At 38.4% G+C, this 16756-nt stretch overlaps 1 protein-coding gene across 1 annotated transcript in view; it reads right to left on the bottom strand.

The window, feature by feature from the left end:
* Positions 1-14496, bottom strand: part of LOC6563644 (acetylcholine receptor subunit alpha-like 1) — a 59983-nt gene extending 45487 nt beyond the window's left edge. The window contains exon 1 of the mRNA XM_001989436.3: positions 14122-14496. The gene's annotated coding sequence lies outside the window, so the exon portion shown is untranslated. The remainder of the gene's footprint in view (positions 1-14121) is intronic.
* Between the last annotated feature and the right edge of the window lie 2260 nt (positions 14497-16756).

Genomic DNA, 16756 nt, shown 5'->3' with positions numbered 1-16756 from the left:
GGAATGAGTCAAAGCCCCCAAATGGTAACAAACACCATCTAACAATGCGCTGATTTATTTTTGGAACCCAATTTCTTTTGAAATTTCAATTGGTTTCTTTTTTTGTAAATAAAAAATATCTCTGTTGAAATTAATTAGATTCTTATTTCAAAGAAAAGAATAATTGCAATTTGTATGTACTTTGTATGTTAATATATATTTACACTCTTGATTTATTAACCTTATTTATAAAAATATGGTACATTTGTTATGCTAATGATAAAAATATGTGATAAGATCAAAAATGCGATATTAGAAAAAGGGCATTGGATGAAGAATTGCTTGGGTTCCCAAATAGTTGTTTAACAGTGTATCTTACTGAGCCCTTTATTATCACAGCAACGTTATTCATTTCCGGATCGTGACATGATTTGTTCGTGTGCTAGAGATTTATGCATGTTGTGCAGAGAAAAAACTATAGCAACAATAATGAAAGTAACAACAACAAAACAAATTAGAAAAGTTTTACCGTGGCCAGGTGAATGAACGAGAAATTAGTGCCACACCCTACGGTATATATGTATTTATGGCGAGAAAGTCAGCCTAATTCGCCGTTGCTCTTGGCTAGATAATAATCATAACATTAATTAATGAATTACGAGAAGGTTTATGCCTTTTGTCTTTTTGGGCTCTTTCGCCACTTTGCTTTTATTTGCATGTGAGGTGGTCATTAAAATTGGCTCAAAATGTGTTCGCCTGTTGCCAAAAAGGATGCGTCTGCGATAGTCCGGAGATGAGCCCAAGAGATGTGTTTTGTGTGTTATGAGGGTGGGACATAAAATGACGCCATAAATATGCGCCAAATAGCGACAGCCACTGAAGATTGTTGCAGTATATTTATAGTTGGAGTTCATGAAAATTAATTAGGCGTGCAAGAAGCTGTTGAAAGTAACGATCTGAGGGACTTGCAATGTCCTTAAATGTTGGGGCAAGGCAAAGGCAAATTGGCAAAGTGTGAAATATGAAAGACAAACAGAAAAGAGAGATGCGATAAGTGAGACAGATAACCCTTGTCTAGATTTATATTTGCAATTCTTGACATTGTACTTCGACTAATCAAACAGACCATTCACAATGTGTAGCTGCTTTGATTATGGTAATCATTCTAAAAGTCGCACAAAAACTATTCCCGGCTAACACAAAAAACAAGCAAATAAAATAATGGAGCTACAAAACCTGGCAGCTGGACCAGTCGAAAAAGGTAAAGGCGAAACACCAAAATCTTTTACTTTTACTGGGTAAACACAAGAAGCGAACGCGCGCATAAATTTCCCTCAGCCATAAAAATGTATATAATTGAGCTGAGCGCTCAGCAGGCGACTGACAAAAGCAAAAGCAATAGCAGCAGCAGCAGTAGCAGCGGTGACTGGAGAGGCAAAAGAGATGCCAAGGCACGGAAAAGGGACGAGTCGATGAGCCTGCTGTCTCAAAGAATATGGCGCTCAGGAGCTCGTCAGCTTTGTTACCGTATTTTATATAACGCACACACACACACACACACACACACACACATACACACAGAATACACACAGAAAAGTTTAAAGCAAATCAAAAACTTGGCGATAAGCACGAGTTGGGCTGAGAACTGACAGGCGCGCTGATTGGTATTTTTCATTTTTCGTTGCTGCTGTTGCTTTTCTTTTTTGTAAGTGGAGATGGGTATTTTTTCAGGTCTTCCAAGGCCAGACCATAAAATATTTTACATTTTTTGATACAAAAAGAGCCAGAAATTCCAGCTATTTGTGGCAAATATGTTAGAATATACAAATTTTGTAGCATACTTTTTCATTTTGCCAGGATATACGAGTATGTGTTGTGGATGTGTGTAAGTGGACAGAGTAAAAACTACTATATTGTCATTAGGTACATATACACATACACATAGGGAGAGAGCAGAAAGGGCACAATTGCGTGGTAACCACGTAATTAAACCTGAAAATGTCTCAAGAATTAAACATTTTGCATGCCTTTTTACGCTTGTCATCAAGAAAGCATCACCCCGAAACCCCCTCTTATTCTGACAGTCATTGGCAGCAGCTGCCTCATGCTTATTATGTTTATTATAAATAATTTTACAGCTGCTCTTTGAGTTTGTCAAGGCCACGTGCTTGTGAGCGATTTCGCCAGCATTTCGCCATGCTGCGACTTATATGAAATGTGGTAAATGCCTTTTAATAATGTATGAGCTCTCTTAGTGAGATACTTATATGCTACATATATATAGTAAATACTTGGCAAATGTAATCTAATTTAATTTTCTATCTGGCGAAACTGAGTTGTAAATTTTGACAAGAACACAAACATTCTCTGTTTATAACATATTTATTTAAAGCCACTAGAACATACGTGCCCGCTTTGTTGACTGTGAAGTAAATGAATACTTGAAAATGTGACATGTCAGCCTAAATAAATGATTAACTTGTCATTCCGAGTAGATTCCATGTACATGTGTATGTGTGCTTGTGTTTAACATTCGTTCGCGTCTGTTGAGTGTTGTCTGTGCCTGTCTAACATTTCGTTTGGCTGCCTACTTAAGCTGTCTGTTTGCAAATTAGATTTTGCCAGTTACTTTACTCTACTCTAGTCGCCGCTCTCTATAGCTGCTTGTGGGCAGCAGCGATACATCTCGTTTCAAGCAGCTCAATCAAAGTTATGTCACATCTGACCAATGGCAGCAACAACTAAGACGGACACCAAACGATTGCCGTAAAGTTCACGTCGTATGCGAAAGAACAGCAACACAGTACTTGTCCCTATCTGTCTCTCTCTCTCTCTCTCTCTCTCTCTCTCTCTCTCTTTCTCTCTCTATTTCTATCTCTCTATAGGGGTTTAAAAAATCGCAGGCAGACATAATATTTATGATGGCGCACAGCTTTCTTTCTTACTAAATAAGCAGTAAGTAGAAAAAGGTGAAATGATTGCAAGAGCAAACATAGCTGTACAAAATCAAATGTCCTTTGAGGCAAATAATATTTATAGTGAACGAAAGTAGCAGATATTAAAAAAAAAAAAAAACATAAAACTGCTCGACTAAGACATTCAGTGGACCAAAGTCTTCGCCTTTCATAAGTCGCATACATCCTAGGTAATCAAATCAATACACTCTTTGAATGCAAATATCTTTGTGTGTATGCGTGTGCTCATGTGCAGGGAATATTCTTAATGTAATCATAAATATATATGATGATCAATGTTATGTCAAGGTATATTCATATTCAAATCTGAAGCTATTTCTCTTATTGCTAACTGTAATAGATTATTTTTCTTGACATTTGTATCCAGATTTGAATCATACAACACTTATAGTCTCTTAAATCGGAGGTTCATAAATCAACTATAATAAATATATATATACTGTATGGGGTCGAGTATGCTTCTTTCTGCTTGATACATACTTTTGCAAAATTGCATTAGTCTCTTTTTACCAATTTTCAATGGGATCAAGGTATAAAAAACCCAAACTAAGGACTAACTTTTTGCGACAAACAGATTGCACATATGGCCTTCAGAGCGCAGGAAGTTTATAGTTGAAGTTACTTGAAATGTGATTAATGTAGAAGCATTAAAGTTATACATTGCATTATATTTTTCATTTATATCTACCGAAGGGCATAGCATCTCGAACTAGCTAAGCAATCATTTTGTTAAGCAATAAAAACTGAATTTAGGTTGTTAATATAAAAATGAAATGTGTAATTATTTAAAATGACTTTACATTTGATTGTACAGTTCATTGTGTATGAATTTGATCTAATTTAAATATATTTTTTGTTTAAAAATTGTTGTATTTTGGAGCGACCACTGTTGCATTTAATGGCAATGCTGCTGGAGTGAAAAAAGCTCTGTGTGCACAGCACCGTAACTTCAAATAGTTCTGGCAGATACATAAATTCATACACATATCGATTGATCCAAAAGGTGCTGCAATGTGTTGTAGATACACGCACATGCACACTCCACCAATAGTTAGGAGCCAGGGACTGCTTGCAAACCTTTTTCAAAGTTTTATTACCAAAAGGGTAGTCCTCATTTTCTGGATTTGTTGTTGGCAAGGGCGTCTGAAAGAAAGATGCTTTGTCTCGATTTCAGCTTGCTTTCGGAATGTAGCTTTTGGCTTATGCTCAAAGCGCAGTCGATGAATTGATTGATGTTTGCCTGGTTACATTTATGGCCAACAGCAGCAGCAGCAGCAACAAAGAGCAACTAACAGTCGCTGCTGAGCCATCCACAACGTCATCAAAAAGGCAACACTGAAATAAAATACACATAAAACCAGCTAGCTTCAAAGTCAGCTATATCTTACTCTTACTCTCTCTCTCTCCCTCCCTCTCTCTCTCTCTCTCTCTCTCTCTTTTTCTTGCAACAGATTTAGCTCTTTCCTTCTTTTGCCGTTTATGTCTGTCTGTTTGTGTGTCTCAAGCGACTCCTCGCACATGCACATAAATTACAGTTTTACGCTGACATTTTACTATTTCCTGCGTTTGCTTCGCTGGCTTTTCATTTTTGGACGGGCTCGCAGTAAAAAAGCAAAGCTAATAGCTACCAAAACTACCAAATACCCAACTACCGACTACCAACTGGTTACTGGTTACTGGTTACATGTTACTGGTTACTGGCAACAGCTACAATTTGGCTTTGTGCATGGCCCTTGTGTGTGTGGTTATAAACTCACGACGCACCCAAATTGCACCATACTGTGGCATGTCAACATAAACTACAAGGTTTTATTTGCTGTTGCTATTTTTTTTTACTGTTATATTTGCTGCGGGTCAAACTTCAAGTGAGCTGAAAATTAATTTAATACGCAATTTCCATTGCAAGTTTGCCGCAAGCGTAAAAAGGAAAAAAATGATTGTAAATGGCCAAAAGTCATCGGAGTTGGCAAATGAAAATGTTAACTTAAGTGGAACATACACAAGCACAGACACACGCCCCTCACACAACCTTTGGATGTTGTGGCAGACTAACACCCCTCCCTACTCGCAGTACACTCTAAAACCTGAAAGAGCAGCAAACAAGTGAGGGGCAAGCAGCTAGGCTCTCAGCAAATCCTCGTCAGCGACGACGGCGGATGGCTCGCTGGCATCATATTTTATTTAACAGCACCTACTACGTACTACCAGGCACTCGACATACATTCCACGCTAGTTTCGGCACCATTAATTGGATACGGATGTGCCAGTTTCAGCGACTGGGAACTGGGGGCCATGGATGAGAAGGCTAGCGCGTCCAACGCTTCAATTAAATTCAAATTAAGGCTGGCCTAAGCCCAAACAGAGGGCAAAGATTTGTGTGTGTGCCAGCAAACGACTTAAATGATGCCCCAATGACGTCGCATAAATATTTTGTTATGGCCAATGCCGACCAAATCCAAAAAATAAAAACATTGGATAAAATCGATTTTAGCCAACAACTCGTGGCGTATACGTAATGCAGACAGACACAAACAAAGCCATTTATTATTGTTGGATGATTGCCCCTACTATAAAAAAATACATGATTTACATAAGTATGTTAAGCATATATGCTACAATCCGAATGAGTAAGGCGATAAATTAAGCATTGCTCGTAAATTAATTGTAAATAACATTTAATCTGGGAGCAGCTCACTATTTAAGCGAACAATTTACAAATTACTCAAAAGCGTATTAAACGAAAGCTGTAGTTTATAATTCCATTTACAAATGGATTTGCCTTGTAACTGATTATTTTTAAAGCTTTAAAATGAATGCCTGACCAAGTCAGTCTCTTAGTATATTCATTTTATTTCTGGCATGGCCAATTTCGACTTGGCTTTGTTAAGCGGAAGCAATTCGCGCTACGTGCAGCTTAATAAACTGTCCCGAACCCACAGCCTGCAGCCTAAAAAAAATAAATATCAACGCCAACTTCGTAGCCAGTCACGTTTATTTCCGAAGGCGATTTTGTGGGATGCAGCGTCGGAGTCGTATACCTGAAACGAATCTGGCACTGACTGCGCTTAAAAACTTACTTCCTTCCGGTTTGTTAGGCGGTGAAACGTTGCAGAAATGCCCAGTCAACCCAAGCGGAGCCCAGACCGAGGCAGGCCAGACCAAAAACAGCCTAGCCCAGTCAAGCCGATCTGGGTGCCAAGCGAAAACAGCCAAGTGCAGCGATACAAATGCGATTTGCCGGCGGCGAAAGAGGTGTATAATATACACGCGCACAACCACACTCACACACACAGAAAGTGCCAGCAGAGATTTAAGGCTTTGCCCACTGACGCTTTTCAAGTTGATGGCGCCACACACACACACCCACACACACACTCGACGACATACAGAAGTTACACTCTATTTGGCAGCGGCTTTCAGGCACCACGCACGCTACCCAACTCAAAATGGCGTGGCGGAAATTATTGAACGCACTCACATGACGAGGGAGAGAGAATAATGCACAAAGGGAAAGAGAGGAGGAAGTATGGAGCAGGGAAGGAAAGGCTGGTATAGGCTGGGGGAGTGGAGTGTCGCATTTATACACACATACATTAAAAATGTAAAAAGTCAACGACTGAGCAAGGAAAAAGCCACTGAAGCTCAGCATTGAGCGTTATAATGCGCGGAATATATTCATACGATTACAATAAGAATCGAATAATGTGAATCGCACAATTCGCTTGGCATTCAATACAGCATACAGAATGTGTGTATGTGTTTGTGTTTGTGTATGTGTATGTGTCCGTGTGTGTGTCTGTTTTGGCGTACGTAAGTCATAACGGAAGCTGGTGTTAAAAAAGGGCGTTCGGCTTTTGTCAGCTGCCCAGAGCCATGAAATCAACGATTACCCAAAAAATCGATTGAAGCGCAAATTAAATTTTCATTTATCCATACGACTAAGTATAAAAAATACACTTTGAAAAGGCTCAGTTATTCAGAAAATCAAAAACGAACGCTTTGAGAAATGTCTTAAGTTAAATACATACCTTTTAAATAAACTCTGATTTCTTAGAAACCAGTCTAATGGAAGTAGATCTGATTACTTAAAGACTATGAAAGGAGTATTTGACATTCAGAATTTGTTATTGATTTCATAGGTTGTGAAAACAATTTTTCTTTAACATAATTTACCAACGGTTCAGTCATGTAGAAAGGAATGATGTAAGATATATTTAAACTTTTGTAAAAATTCTTTTGAATAATTTCTTTATTTTGTATCAAAAATTTGCAGGCTTAGATTAAGCGTAGATTATTAAAATTCTCATATAGAAATTTGATAATTCTGAATAATTTAAATTGAGAGAAGAGTATCTGGAAGTCGGAAGTTCTTACTTGTTGTAATAAGTAGCGAAGCCAAAGAAAAGCATCTTTATAATTTGAATTCTTTAACCTTACCTCAATTTGCTAGACTGAAAGGTCGGTAAACGCTTTCCTTGGACGTGTGTAAATTGGTTGGGCAAGGAACATTGTTGAGCACACTTTAATTTAGACAATTTGGCTTCGTTTTGAACGGGCTGGTATTCAGTTGCGTTTGAAAAGTTGACGGCTAAAACTTTTGGGGAACAACCCTTAACAGGCTGTGGGCCTCTTTTGACTGCCCTGTCTGGCCCCTTTGCCACAGTCGACAGTCCTCAACCTTTTCAGTCATTTAAATTAAACACACTTTAAACTGTGGAATCATGGCAATTGGCAAATGGAAGGCAAAATGTAACCGTAAAGCTCTTATTATATTTTTGTGGAGGAGCTGCTTGGCCGAGGTGCTTAGTCAAATATCATGCACAGTAGCTAGGTACATGCAAGTTTCTAAGCCAAATCTGAAAGTCTCAACATTGTGAATGAATGAGAAAAAAGGCAGGAGATATATTTTATACTCGTATAACGAGGGTTGCCCGAGCCACAGCCGGAGCCCGAGGAAATTAAAGTGGTTTTGGCTTTTGGGGGATGCTGACGAGAGAGAGAGAGAGAGAGAGAGAGAGAGAAAGCGTCAGAGGGATAGAGAGATGGGAGTGGAGTGGGGAAAGGGGAAGTGAGGATTGCTTTAGCTTTTGTATGAATGTCTGTATAACTCGTTGCCAGTGTGTGTGTGTGTACCTCGGAAATTACTTTGCGCTGCTGTTGGTGGTTGCTGTGGCAGCTTTGACACCGTTATGCCTGGGAACCCGCTCTCAAATAATACTCGAATTGGCTTGGCGAACTGGCTTTGAAGTTTCGTCTTTAGCCTGAGTTGCCAAGCAATCTGCAGGCAAGCAGGGCAAGCAGCTTAACAATTCGCACCTACTATACAAAGTGTTCTGCTGCTGCCATCTACCAGCTACCAGCTACCAACTTCCATTTACCGGCATTTGGCAAATTGACATTTTTACTTTTTACTTTCTCATTTTTTCATTTTCTCACATCTTTACTTTTGGCACAATACTTTTTAGTGTGCCAACGTCAGCAGCAAGGGTGCGCACTTCTGTAAAAAAAAACCAAAAAAAAATGAAATAATAAAAATAACAACAAAAACAAAACGAAAAAAAATATACTCATAAAGCAGCGAATGAATGTATAGCTGCATGTTGTTTAGTCTCCTTTTGTCCAGTTTCGAAGGTGAATCCGGTGTTATGTTTTTTTTTTACAGGTTGCCTTTTTTTTGTGGGAAAAATCAGTGCGGGCCAAGCAACTGGGAATTTGAAAGCTATGCATGGAGTGAGAATGATACGCATTGCACACTCCTTTTTTACTGTTTGAGATTTTTTCTGAGGCTTTCCTTTTCCGTTAGTTTTTGTCTTTCTTGCGTATGCCTATTATGCTATTCTTTCCACCATTCATTCCAATTTCTGTTTTTGCTCACTTTTGTTTTTTTTTTGTATTTTGCTGTTGGTTCTTGCTGTTGGCGTCGTGTTTTTTATGCTGGCGCCATTTTGGCTACCTAAAAAGTGTTGAATGAAAGCGTCTTGAGCCTATTATGTTCTTATGGATCTGTGTGAGTGTGTGTGTATGTACTGGTATAAATAAGCCAGAACAAGTGCGCTGTAGCGTTATCGTGCAATTTCCTTCACTCTCCGTTGCTCTTTTTTGGCCTCTTCCTCTTTTCGTCTGTCACTTAAGTACTTTCTCCCAGCTCTTGATTTGCTTAACTTGACAAAAAGAAAGACAAAGCACATGAAAAACATTTCCCGAGTCTACTGACGCTCATGGAGATTGAGAGATCCTGAACGTTGCACACACATCCTAACATTTGAGCTTCTCATTTACTTGATGTTAGTTAATTTGCGCAAATAGAAGCACCGCCAAACAAATCTTTTAAGTGCTGAAAAAGCAATCGATATGTACATGATAAAGCGACGCTCTTTGCAAATGAAACTAAAGACTAAAAGCTTCATAATGATGATGAAGTAAAATGAAGCCTGCTGAACGCATACCAATTCAAATGAATGTGTAGTTACTAGCATTTATTAAAACCAATGGTAATTACTATAATGGTGGCACAAATGAATGGAATTCCTATTAAATCTGATAGATTGACAAATCTAGGAGAAATGTGCCAAAGCATTACTTTTGTAAAAAGTCACTTTTTTATAAAACAATTTGACTTGATTCACATTGCTATTTTGAAAACTTCAACTGTTGTTGCGTAACTCGGTTCAAGTGAGATCTTTTGTATTGCCTGTTCTATGTGTAACCAAATAACTGAAAACTATTTTTACTCTATCCAACACAAGAGACGCACCAGAAACTTCATGATATCTCCCCCAGTACACCCCCCTAGCAACCAAAATAATTTATGCCAAAATCCGTTGAAATATATATACCATAAGTGACAGCAGACTGAGCTTACATATAACTACGAAAAATATGCACATGAAACTTTTCATATACGATTTACCAGCAGACAAAAACACACACAATGATACGCACACAAAATAAATGGCAAAAAGATGGCAGCAAATGCGGAACAAAAATTCTTCGAAACATCTTTTCGTATATAGAATTTTTGTTGTTGTTCTTCTTCGATATATAATTTTTCTTTTGCAGTCGTCTTATGTATTTTTGCTGGATGCATATTTTTGTGTATAATTTTACAACGTCATTCAAATTCAAACAACATCAATAAAAACTTCAAAGTCCTTGCGTTGGGTCCACATACCGTTTGGCCTGACGCTACCATATGGTAGCTACTTTTTTCAATATTTCTTTATTCTTTTCGTGCTAACGAAAGGAACCAACAGTAGCTCATATCGAAGTCATGTTAGCTACATGACCAACAACAAGAGCAACAATACCATAGGCGATGGAAAATTGCATGCAAAATGAATAACAAACAGTGTCATATAGCCGCCAGCACAAGACACTTGTATGTACATAAGTATAAGTGTATGGAAAATGGTAAAAAAAAAAAATATTAGATGCCTCAAAAAACGACGACGGAGGCCTCGAAAGTGGTTTTTGATATGGCACGAAGCGGTCATACAGAGAGTACACAGCGAGTTTTTAGATTAACTGTCATGCCAAAAAAAGAATGAAAGAAATCGACAAAATGGCGTAAAGGACATGAACGGAAGTGGAACCCTGTCGTCGACATCGATGTCGTCATGAAAAAATTTCGGCAAAATGCGCAAAACAAGTAAGCGGAATTTGACAAACAATTTCAATAAATTTCTGCAAATAAGTGAGGGAGAGAGCATGAGGCCATGCATGAAGCACGTATGAGAGCGAGAGAGCAACGCCAACAGCGAACGACAAAATGGCGGCCATCTTGGAGTTCAAATCGAAATTAAGCAGAGACGCTGGCAAAGACATCGACGGAAGCTAAGCAAGCAAGCGGAAGGGATAACAAGTCGAATGTTGCGTTGACAATATTTGTTGATGTTACGCTGTGTATTAGCACGCACGCACACACAGACAGACAGACAGACACACATACATACATACACACATATAGATAGTCCAAAGAGCAAATGTTATTTCATGTATGAGCGAGAAGGAAAGCAGATAGTCTGAGCTGGGCCAAGAGGCTGGGTGGGCCATCATAATGTAGTTCATTGATTCGCTTGTCAGCTGTCAGGACGTAAGCCGCTTCCTGGAACGCTTTGAGCCATACTCCTTCTTACTCCTTGTTGACCAATATTCTTCAGCCTCGCTCTGGCACAGCTGCTTGGCCCGCTGCTCTGTGCAATGTCATGACATGTCAACATTTAACACTTGCTCTTTTCGCCTGACAAAACCCCTTTCCATCTTTTCGAAACTTTTCCTGTTTATCCACATTTTTTTCTCTCGTTTTTTGTGCGTTGGCGACAAAAATTTGTCACTTGAATGTTATCGAAAGCGTATTACATTTTCCCCAGCTATATGTGATGGAAATTCAGCAGCTAAATTGGACTTGAACGCTTCATTGGCTTAAGAATTATTTGCCGATGGGACGATGGCAAGCAAAATGTGGGAGATAAGTATAAAAGAGACCGCAACGTCGTAGGTATTAATATTTGACAGAAGAATATATTTATATATTTGCGGTAATATGTAACAGAGATAGAGAGAGAGAGAGAGAGAGAAAGAGAGAGAGAGAGGGAGGGCAAGAGAGATAAAGAAAGAGAGCGAGAGATGGAAAAGTATGTATTTTACATTATATAGATTATTGTTAAATCCATAGAGTAAGATAAAGTAAAATAAATGTTGAAAAAAACTTAAAACATTGGAAATAACTCGGAAACCGGCTATTTTTTGCGAAGATATTGCTGTTAAAAAGTGCATTTTTACAGAAAAATGTACTAAAAACTTAACTTACTACCAAATTGTAAGATTTTATTATTGTCAACGGTTTTTAATACTCAATTTTTAAGTCAGTAAATAACCAATTATCAGACGGTATATTTGAAAAATATATATTAATTGAGTACAAGTGCATGAATAGAGATAGCGTAGACAAAAGGAAGGCTAAAAATAAAGCGTTTCCATACATGTATTTATATTTATGTGTATATATGAAAGCAAAAAGAAAAACAGCAAGAGGTTAAGTATAATCAACTCTATTACATTCTTATATTATTGTGCTTCCATCTGTCTATCTTTGATTGCCTATTAACACAGGCCAACTATTGATGTGTGACAGATATATCCTTTTCTTTTTTTCCACTTCATTATATTTTATTTCTTGTCACGCATGCACTGAACTTAGTCTGCCTGGGGTGCTCTACAGTTTTTTGATTTATTCTGATGATAAGTTTCCTGCAATCAGTAGGAAACTGAAAGTAGCTCGCGGCTTTATGGCACTACATTTGATTGCCAATAATAATCGCTCAGTTGAGTCATCCCCTGCAATAGAAGTGCCTTAAGAAATTGTAAACGAGCATAGAACATGCAGGAATGAGTTGCAGGCAAGGTGGTAATATACGGAAGGTATATATGAGTGAAATGTGGTTTTATATGAAGGAAGTCAAATAGCATGTGAAGCCATCATAAAAACTTGAGCATTTTACTATGCTCCAGATAATTATGGGTCTGAAGAACTTAAATCATATAAAACTTTATAACTCAAATGTTGTTGATGATTATGATGTTGTGGCGGTAGAATATGAGCGGTTTACATTTTTTTTCACTTATAACCACAAGCACAGCAACAACAAGAAAAGCAACCACAAACAGCAAACAACCGAGCATCTATTTTTATGTGGCAACGTAACATTTTTTTTATGAGCGCCTAACAGTATGCAATATGTATTATGTACACACAGGCACACACACTCACACACACTCACACACACACACACACACACACAGCCACACTCGCACACATTGTGGCTGTTAGTAGTGTCAAGGCGTAGTACGAGTAGGCCTGGGTTTCGGGCGCATCCCCAGTGCTAAAATTAAACCAGACGAGGCTTTCGTCTAAGCAGCAAGCACCGCAGCAACACGTGTATTTGTTGTTGTTGTTTGTGCTGCTATTGTTGTTGGTGCTGTTGTTGCTGCTGCTGTTGATGAGCGCGAAAATCACAATTTTCCCTGCAGTACAATTTGCCAGGGCTCTGCTCAACTTATATTGCTGTTGCTGTTGCTGTTGCAGTTTCACGAAATTTGCCCACAATGACATTGTTGCTGAAAGGCATAGGTGATGGCGGGGGCATGGCGTGACGTGCGGCAACATGGCGGTTTGTTAGCAACAACAGCAACGTCGCTGTTATCCTTTTATGCATTTTAATTTGCACACACTCACAGATATATAGCAAGAAACACACTAACGTACACCCACACACCCATACAGACACACAATCATATACACACTGAGGCAGGCACGTGCTCTGAGCCTGTGCCTGCACCCATGGGTGTATTTCGCGACAGCATCGTGTGTGTGATTGTATGAGTGTCTCTTGTATATGATGATCATAAAAGCAGCACGTTAGAAATTATATGACTGTCAGTGGCACACACACCAAACACACACACACATACACACACTGTGCATGTGTTTATGTGTATATGCTGGGGAATTCATTAGCACAGCTCAAAATGCGCTCCTGCTGAAAGTTTGTCCCATGCCACGGCAACAGTCGCATTCGCATCCCATTCAAAATCGCAGTCAGAGGCGCAACTTTAAAGTGCCTGCCAGACCCGCATTGAAGGTGGTCTATTTGACAGTCGACTAGAACACCAATTGCCAGTCCATGCCTCATGCCCCATGAGCCGCATGCTTATCACATATTCAGATGCGACGTGTATTTGATTTATTAGCATGTGGAGTACGTTAACCTAAGCATTTGATATACAGATTTTCGTTGGTCTAGTTGGAGGCGAGAATATGAGTGGCATGGCAAATAAGTCCAATTAAGCTTATGAAGTTTAAAGCATTTTATTTCAAATTGTTTTCAACATTAAATAGCCATATTTTTTAATTAGAAAAATATGGTCTATCAAATATAGGAATATACAACTGTAGGAAGTAATAACAAATTTAGACTGACATTTGATTTATATTAGTTTCAATAATATCGATTTTGAAATTTGTGATTCAAATAATTTGATGTGGGACATTGAGATATTATGCTGCTTAAATATATTTGTAGTTCATGTGTTGAATTTCCAAATTTATGAACATTCCGTTAGTATTACTTATGCCCCTTGGCATTACAGAATTTGTTTGTAAACTTACCGTTGCTGCACAAAGCGTTGCATTGCCTACAAGTGACAGGCCGTCGTAATGCCGCCGTCGTCGTTGTTGTTGCTCGAAAGGATGCTGCTGCTGCGTGGTTGCAGCTGCCCCTGTGGATGTTGGTGTTGATTTTGATATCGCTATGCCGTCGTCTTCGTTGCTGTCGTCTATAGGTTGAGTGGCCAGCAACGGGCAGCATCTACGCCCAACGTTTAAGTCCACGTCCACGCCCAATACGCCGTATCCGGATGCAAGGACGCGCCGTCGTCGTCTGCGATGGCGATGATGTGGATGATGTTGGCGCTGGCGTTGATTGTGACGACGGCAGCGTTGCTGTTGCGCTGCGGCGTCTATTTTAATGGCAGCAATGGTGCCGCTTTACAGCAGCACGCAACCTTCTTATGGAGGTACAAGTGCTGTTAACTAGTTGCTGCAGTTGTTGCTTTGACTCCGACCCCCGAGTGTTGCTGCTTCTTCGTTTGCTGTTGCTCCTCGCACTTCAATTACTGCCACATGCCTTTATTGTTGTTGTTGTTTATTTTTATCGTTGCTTGCTGCTAATCTAGTGCCTGATTAATGACAATTCCATGATCATGTTTTTTTTTTGTAAATTCCTGACGCTTGGGGCTAAGTTCTACTCGTGTAGTTTTATTCTGTTTGTTCTTGTTATTGGCAGCACTTTGTTGTCGTAGGTTTCAACAATTCCTGTTTGCAGTCTTGAGCTTTGGCATGGCTGCAAAAACACATTGAAAATAATGATATGAATTAATAATCAACTAAAATACATACAAACGATTTGCAAACTGAAAGCTGCCAAAAAATGGGTTTTGTACATTTTGTGTATAGTGCCACAAGCGAAATGAAATTAACAGAAAATTTTGCTCATCTACCACTATTTTTTCCTATACTCTTTACACATTTTTTGGCAGCCATCCTATCTGGCCATTTTGTCTGACAGGGCCAGGCTAAGGTTGCGCTGTCTGCCTGCCTGGCTGCCTCGATTATAGCCATATCTGGCAGCATCAATATGAATTGCATATGTACTCATATATATATATATATATATATAAGTATATGTATTTATGCATATTATATACATGTATATACATAAATGTACATATTTGAAATTGTGTAGCTCCCATTTGAGCTCATTGGCATTGGTGTTTCTGTAAATTATAGATTTTTTTTCCGCCGCATCTGCTTCTGGCAATTTATCGCATTTAAGTTTTGGCTGACAATGTTAATTCGTGTGTATGTGTGAGCCAGTATTGACTTGGCCCGGTTTGGCTAACGCCCATTTGACAAATGGCCAAAAATAAAAAAATTTTGCATTTGCGCATTTTGAAAATCTGCTAAAGTCAGGCAATGGTATGTAAAAATAACGCAGAAGTCACAAAGAAAGCTGTTAAATGTACCAACAGATTACATAAACAAAGAATATATATATTCATTTGGCAAATACAAATGATGATATTATATGTGTGTGTGTAAATTTTAAGTTATAAATTAAAATCTTACGTTTCTAAATATATAAATAAGATACTGTTCTTCACAGGAAGAAATAAAAAACCAAATTTGCATCGATATGAGAAGCTTTGAATCCATTGATAAACTTTACTTTATAATGTTCACACTGAAACTTTACTTTATAATGTTCACCACATTCCAAAAAGGGATTTATTGCTTATATTTTGTAAAAGGATTCTCACACAATTCTCAGTAAATTATTTTAAATTATTCATACTAATAAAATGATAATCATTCAAAATTTTCATTCAGTCATTCAAAAAATAAGTTAATAAACAATATTATTAGAATAAATCGTCAATGGCGCTTTTCTTTCGATGCTTTTTATAGGAGCCACAAAGAACCTATTCGAAATAATGGTGCAATAATAGCTCTAATTGCAAAAAAAGGGTAGCTAAAAAAACTGGGTTCATATTTAGTTGCTTGCACAGAGCATAATGGGCGGCTTTGGACAGAGGACTAAGGACTGCAATTATAAAGCTGCAAAAAGCACAGCGAAGCAGAAAATATGAGAGCCAGTTAAATCTGAAACACAGAAATGTGGAGCTGTAAATTTAAAATGGAACCAAAACACACAAAAAAAAGAAACTAAATGTGGAATGCAAATGACAAAGGCAAAATATAGAAATGAAAATGCGAATGGGAATAAAAATGGGAGTCGCATGCAAATGTTTTTAAATGCATATAAACAACAGCAAGAACAACAACAGCGATTCTAATGAATGCGCTGACATAAAAATAATTATGAATTAAAGCCCAAGTTGTTCAGTTATTTTGTTCCGTTTCTACTACTATTATTATTATTATTATTATTATTATTAACATTATTATTATTTTTCTTGTTGTTGTATGCCCAGCCAGAACTCATAATTCAGATGCATGTCGGAAGTAAACACTGCAGAGCAGTTGCCAACGAACCCAGCGAGATCTGTGTCGGCTTTAGTTTAGTTGGTTCCATTGTCTTCAGTAATGCGACGTCATCGTCAGACGTCGTTGTCCTGGTCGACGTCCTCATGCTCATACTCATCGCCATCGTCGTCGCAGTCGCCGTTTTTGTCAGCTGGCGCCCGTTGTCTGTCTGCATTTTCATTTGTGGCGCATAAAAAGG

This window comes from Drosophila grimshawi, unplaced genomic scaffold (genome assembly GCF_018153295.1).
Source record: "Drosophila grimshawi isolate 15287-2541.00 unplaced genomic scaffold, ASM1815329v1 contig_311, whole genome shotgun sequence".
NCBI lineage: Eukaryota > Metazoa > Arthropoda > Insecta > Diptera > Drosophilidae > Drosophila > Drosophila grimshawi.
This window is presented reverse-complemented; position numbering and strand designations above follow the sequence as displayed.